This window comes from Sarcophilus harrisii, chromosome 3 (assembly GCF_902635505.1).
Source record: "Sarcophilus harrisii chromosome 3, mSarHar1.11, whole genome shotgun sequence".
Classification (NCBI taxonomy): domain Eukaryota; kingdom Metazoa; phylum Chordata; class Mammalia; order Dasyuromorphia; family Dasyuridae; genus Sarcophilus; species Sarcophilus harrisii.
Window position 1 is genome coordinate 581,704,327 of NC_045428.1, and position 6,184 is coordinate 581,710,510.

Sequence of the window (6,184 nt, forward strand, 5' to 3'; positions counted from 1 at the left end):
CTCAATGGGACTGCCTCCTTTGATGGAAAAATACAGTTATGTATACCAAATTGCCATCTGTGAAGGCTATTGACTTCTATGCTCTTGAAAATTGTCATCCCATGTCCTTTCTAAAATGACTTTCTTTCTCCTTCATATCCCTAATAGGACCCTATAGATTCCTTTCCATTTCCCTACATCTCCATTTGGATCTTCTCTCCATCCTAAGGGCTCAATTCACTTCTCTCTCACGTCATCACTTTTATTCCTACCAGGTTTTTATTGACTTAAAGATTTCCAGAGATACCCCAGCTTGCCTTTAAAGGGAGATTGAGAAGAGAAAGGAAAAAGAACTATATATTAAAAATATTTATAGCAGCACTTTGTTCGATGGCAAAGATTTGAAAATTGAGGGAATATCCTTCAATTGATGAATGGCTGAACAAGTTGTGCTTTATGATTGTGATGGAAAATCGTTGTCATTCAGTCATTTTTCAGTCATGTCTGGCTTTTCGTGACCCTATTCAAGGTTTTCTTGGCAGAGATACTGCAGTGATTTTCCATTTCCTTTTCCAGCTCATTTTACAGAGGAGGAAGCTGAGGCAAACAGGGTTAAATGGCTTGCTCAGGGTCACACAGGTAGGAAGTATCTGAGGCTGGATTTGAACTCTCAAAACTGCAGACCCAGTACCTTGATAATTTGGCACCACCTAGCTACCAGATGGAATATTATTATGATATAAGAAATGATGAGGAGGTGGTTTCAGAAAAATCAGGAAGACTTGTATGAATTCGTGCAAAATGAAATGAACAGGCTTAGGAGAATATTGGACACAGTAATAGCAATACAATGACCAACTGTAAACGACTTGACCATTCTGATCAATACCATGATTCAAGACAATTCTGAAAGACTTATGAGGAAAAATGTTTTCCACTGCCAGAGAGGGAACTGAGGAAGTCTGAGTGCAGACTGAAGCATTTTTTTTTCCACTTTCTTTATTTCTCTTGCTGTTTTTGCAAAATGGCTAATTTATGGACATATGTTTTGCATGTTTCAGATGCATAATTAATATCACATTTTTTATCTTTTCTATGGGTAGAGCATATTTTCATATATATAATTGGCAATCACATTTTTTGCTTTTTTAATGGTTTAGGGAATGGTCATGAAGAAGAGAATTTGGAACTCAAAAAATTTTAATTAATAAATAACAATTTTTTTTAAAGAAAAAATCAAGGGAGCTTAAGAGACATGTGAAGATCAAAAGTGGATAGAGAGCCTCCTAATTTAAAGAACACAGTGCAAAAGTTATCAATAAAAAGATAAATAGTAGGGCAGCTAGATCGGATAGTAGATAAAGCGCTGACCTTGGAATCAGGAGGACCAAGTTCAAACCTAGGCTCAGACGCTTACTAGCTGTGTGACCTGGTCAAGGAACTTAATTCCAATTGCCTTCAAAAAAAGAAAGAAGGAGACAGACAGAGAAAGAAAGATGGATGGCTCAATAGTTAAAAATATGAGTGAATAGAGATATAAAAGGATGCATGCAGGGACGGACAGATGGACAGAGAGATGAATCATGTTTTCATAATAAATGTCATACAAACCATGGATTAGTAGAAAGATGCTAAACTTGGAGGCAAAAGACACTGATTCAAATCCCAACTTGGAGATGTACCATTTATTTGTCTTTCCCTGGGCAAGTAAATTAACTTTTTCCAGGTCACTTTTTCCTCACCTATGAAATACTGATACTTTCAGTACATGTTGTATGATAATACCTTCATTGCAAAGTATTGCCATAGGAAAATGCTTTGAAAACCTCAAAGGGCTATGGTAAAGGGAAATGATTACATAGATAATTACATAAATTTTTACATAGATAAATAGAGAAGGGCAGCATAGCATACTGGATAAAAACATTGTTTTGGGAAAGATAACTTGGTTATCTTGGTTGGTTGGTTAGTCCTGAGCCCAATGCTTGCAATTTGTGTGATTTCAAACAAGTCATCACCTCTCTGGATCTCAATCTTTTCCTCTATTAATGAAGGCATCTGACTAATTGCCTCTAATGTCCTGCCAGCTCTCAATCCTATGCTACTTCCTTGATATAAACTTTGTCTCCTGAACACTGAAGATGGAGCTCTGTGCCCTGCATGTAATAAATGTGCAATGAATAGTAGCTTCCAATGAACTAGTTGACTGATTGATTGGATTGCATCCTAATCAATAAACTCCAGTGGCTTCCTATTATCTTCAAGATTAAATAAAAAGTCCTCTGATTGACATTTAAAGTATAAGATGGCTTCCTCCTACCTTCCTGGTCTTCTTAAACTTTACTTGGTTCCACAAGTCCAGCTATATTGACTTAACTATTGATTCTCTCCCATGACACATTTCTCATTGCTGTCTTTGACTTGATTGCCCCCTGCCTAGAATTCTCTGCTCTGCCTCCTGGATTCTCTCAATTCTTTCAAGTTCCAGATAAACTCTCACCTTTTGCATAAAACCTTTTCCTGATCAACTAATACTAATATCTGTCCACTAATTATTTCCAATTTCTCCTATATATAGTGTATTTTTCCGTAGTTTTTTGCATGTCATTTCCCCAGTTAAGCTGAGCTGCTTGAAAACAGGTTCTGCCTTTTGACTTTCTTTTTATCCTCCATGATTAGCAGCGCCTGGTACATAGTAGGTGCTTGATAAAAACTTGTTTACTGATGTCTCAAGTCCAAGCTTGCCTGGCTTCCTTTAAGACTTAACTCAAATTCTACTTTCTGTAAGAGGTTCTTCCTGATCTCTCTCCCCATTCACTCCTTATTCCTTTCATCCTGATATTACCTTCCATTTATACAGTGTACCCACAAAGTTATGTACACATTGTCTCTTCCATTAAACTGTAAGTTCCCTGAAGGCAAGCAGAGTGTTTTTAATCTTTCTTTTTATCTTCAGTGCTTCACATCACACTTAATAAATGTTTGTTAATTGACTGATAAATAAACTATTATCTGGCTTTGAACATTATTTTACAACCTGGTCTAAATCTTCCTTTATAGACTCATTACTCATCACTCACCTGCATATATTCTATGTTTCAGCCAAAATATCATTCTTGCTAATCCTCACAGAAGATGTTCCATGACCGATTTCTATCTTTTGTTTAGAGTATCTTTTAAACCTGTATAAGAAGGAAGGTTTCTAGAATCAATCAATCACATCCATGCCATTTAAAATAAATAATAAGATGCTATAGATCTTTATCAAAGGAAAACACTCTTTTGATTGAATTACACATAAGTTCATTAAGGAGGAGAAAATTCTTCCAGACATAGGGTGAAATTAAACAAAACTATATGGGAAATGAATTGGAGTTTGTTAAACGGTTGGCCATGCCCTGTTGGGCTTGGATAAATGCAGCAAACTAGTTTAAAATTAGACAATTAGTTGGTGACCCATCCAGGAGAAGTCCCTGAGATGAAGTCACTTTGGGGGAGAATGGAAGAAAAAGACATTTTTTGTTTTGATCAGAGAAAGAGCATGTCAACTTCGAAAACTTAAGATACCTGAGATTTGCTATATGTGATGGGATCTCCAAAATATAAGTGACTGATGGTAGCATCTGGATTACGGGATGAGACATATAAACCCTAAAGATGCACAATTTCAGAACTATAAGAGCCCAGTAGAAATCTACCTTATACTTAAAGGGAGCTTTCATTGGGATTCTGCAAAAAAGAGAAAAAGATGTACATCCAATTAGCAGCTACCTATTATTCTTTTGCCACATGTCCTCTCTGACTTTAAGTCTGCTTTTCACTGGAGTCCAGATATTTGTGGGAGAGTAAGCCATAGACCTTCAAAGGAATGTTTTGTATCGATTGTTTTCATGGGCTACCTAAATAAAAAGCTATTTCTAAAAGTTAATTTACTCTGGATGATTAATTGATATCAATTGATAATCAATGAGAAAAGTACACAAGTGAGGACCCATGAGCAGTAGCTGGGAAAAAAATCCTGGACCCTGATCCTTAAGGGAGGAAATAGAAGCTGCCCTGATTATATGAGTTGGTATTGGGACAGTAAGCTCAGATCCTTGGCTACATCTGAATGTACTCTCTCCCATGCATTCATTCCACTTTAGAACATTTAGTTCCCCTCAACATTTAGCTCAAATACAAAAAGATTCTCCTGACCTCCTCTTCTCCAATTGCTACTACTGTCTTGTCAGCAAAATGTCTATATACTTGTACATGTGCATGTTGATCCCCTAATGGAATACAAGCTCCCTGAGAACATAGACAATTTCATTTATCTATATGGACAATACCTAAAATCATGCTCGACACATAGTAAGTGCTAAATTAATATTTAATAACTATTTAATAATGACAAATGACAAATAGCAAATAACAATAACTCTTATTTATGTAACATGTGAGGTTTCAAAAGTGTTTTACTTACAACAGCCATTGGATCAAGTTCTCTGAGCCTTGTTTTCTCAATCTATAAAATAAATAGGAATCTGTAAAATAAAATAAAAAGGAAGCCTCCAAAAATCCATCCAAGTTCTGATATTCTATTTCCTAAGACCTTTCCCATCTCTGACATTCTGTATTCTCATACTTCTCTTTGCTATAATGTTCTTGGTTGTGTCAAACATCTCAGTTTTTATATTCTATAAGGCCCCTTTCAAGACTGGTGTTCTGTGTCTAAGGCCCCCTCTCTGTTCTGACATTTGATATTTTAGGGCCTTTGGAGCTCTAAAATAACAATAATAATGATAATAAACTGATTTTTATATAGAACTTTTTAAAATACTGCCTCATTTGATCTAAGGTGCTTTCCAGTAAGCATAGTTTGTCTCTAGTTCTCAAAATATAACATATCCAATAGTTCTGTATACTGAAAATCCATAAATAAAAAAAATAACATTTATTGTTTCTCTCTAATTTTTCCCTCCCTTCCAACTGGACCCATCCCAGGGATATCAACATCTTATGAAGTACATATCTCACTGGAGAGTGTTGGAAAGCTTAATTTGCAGGGGTCCTGACTCTAGGTGGAAAAGTACAGAAATGAACATCCATCATCCTAGCCAAGCTCTCCTCTTGGAGAATATTTCCAGTGACCTCCATGCAAGGATGTGCTAAAGCCAACTCTAACTGATTCCCAAGAGTCAATTGTTAAATTTTTAATGTGAGCATTTACATCTTAGAAATTGGCAAAGGCTACAAAGCAGGGCTTAATTTATTGTTTTGTTGATTGTCTAAATTTAAGAAAATGATAGAGGATATGTTAATAACTGCCAATTAAATTTAAAAACATGTTGTAGACCAATACACCCATGTCTCCATCCATCCCCCAACTAAAGAAAGCCTACCCTTTGCTTCTGGAGATAAATGGAAAACATTTTTCCTTGCATAATATCTGATTGTATGTTTTCTCTCCATTATTAGAATAGCTTCTAAAGAATGCTGAAATACATATATACTATTAATGAGCTGTGAATTAGTCCAGCCATTTGGAAAGCCAATTTGGAATAAATGTTAACAAAAAATGTTTTGATTTCAATAAAATATATGTTCATTTGACTCAAAGATCTCACTGCTAGTTACGTATCACAAAGGAGAGTCGCGAGTTAACAGTAGAAAGAAAGGTCCCTTCAGTAACAATTTAGGAATATTTTTTCATGTTCTGCCTTCATAGAGATGCAGAATAACTCCCTTATAATTAAGTTACATGTATTTTTAAATAGTAATAGTTTCCTATCTGCCCTCTTGTCTACAAAGTAAATAATTCTTTTTTTCCCTTGCACTCACAAAACTGTAAATTGAAACAACAACAACAAAACCTGTGCTTTCAACCCATATATGAATGCTTCCTGTGTGGAAAGAAATAAAAAAAAGTCTACAATTGTTCAAATAAAAAAAAAAAAAAAGAAAGGTCCCCTATATACCAAAATATTTGTAATGACATTTTCCATAACAAAAAATGAATGGCAATAAAGTAGATGAATATCGATCAAGGAATAACTAAGTAAATTGTGGTACATTAATGTAGTGAAATATCACTGTATTGTAAGAAACAGTGACTATAAAGCAATTACAGAAGCATGTGAAATTAACTGATGCAGACTAAAGTAAGCAGAACCATGAAAACAATATGCAAATGTCTGCAACAGTTTAATTGGAAAAAACCAAG

The 6,184-nt window shown here is 35.1% G+C and overlaps 1 long non-coding RNA gene across 1 annotated transcript; it reads right to left on the reverse strand.

The window, feature by feature from the left end:
* Positions 1-1,464: 1,464 nt before the first annotated feature.
* LOC116422858 lies at positions 1,465-5,911 on the reverse strand. The gene is made up of 3 exons (XR_004233394.1): positions 4,445-5,911; positions 3,547-3,708; positions 1,465-3,161 (listed from the first exon to the last, which is right to left on the reverse strand). It is a non-coding gene; the product is annotated as an uncharacterized LOC116422858 (long non-coding RNA).
* Between the last annotated feature and the right edge of the window lie 273 nt (positions 5,912-6,184).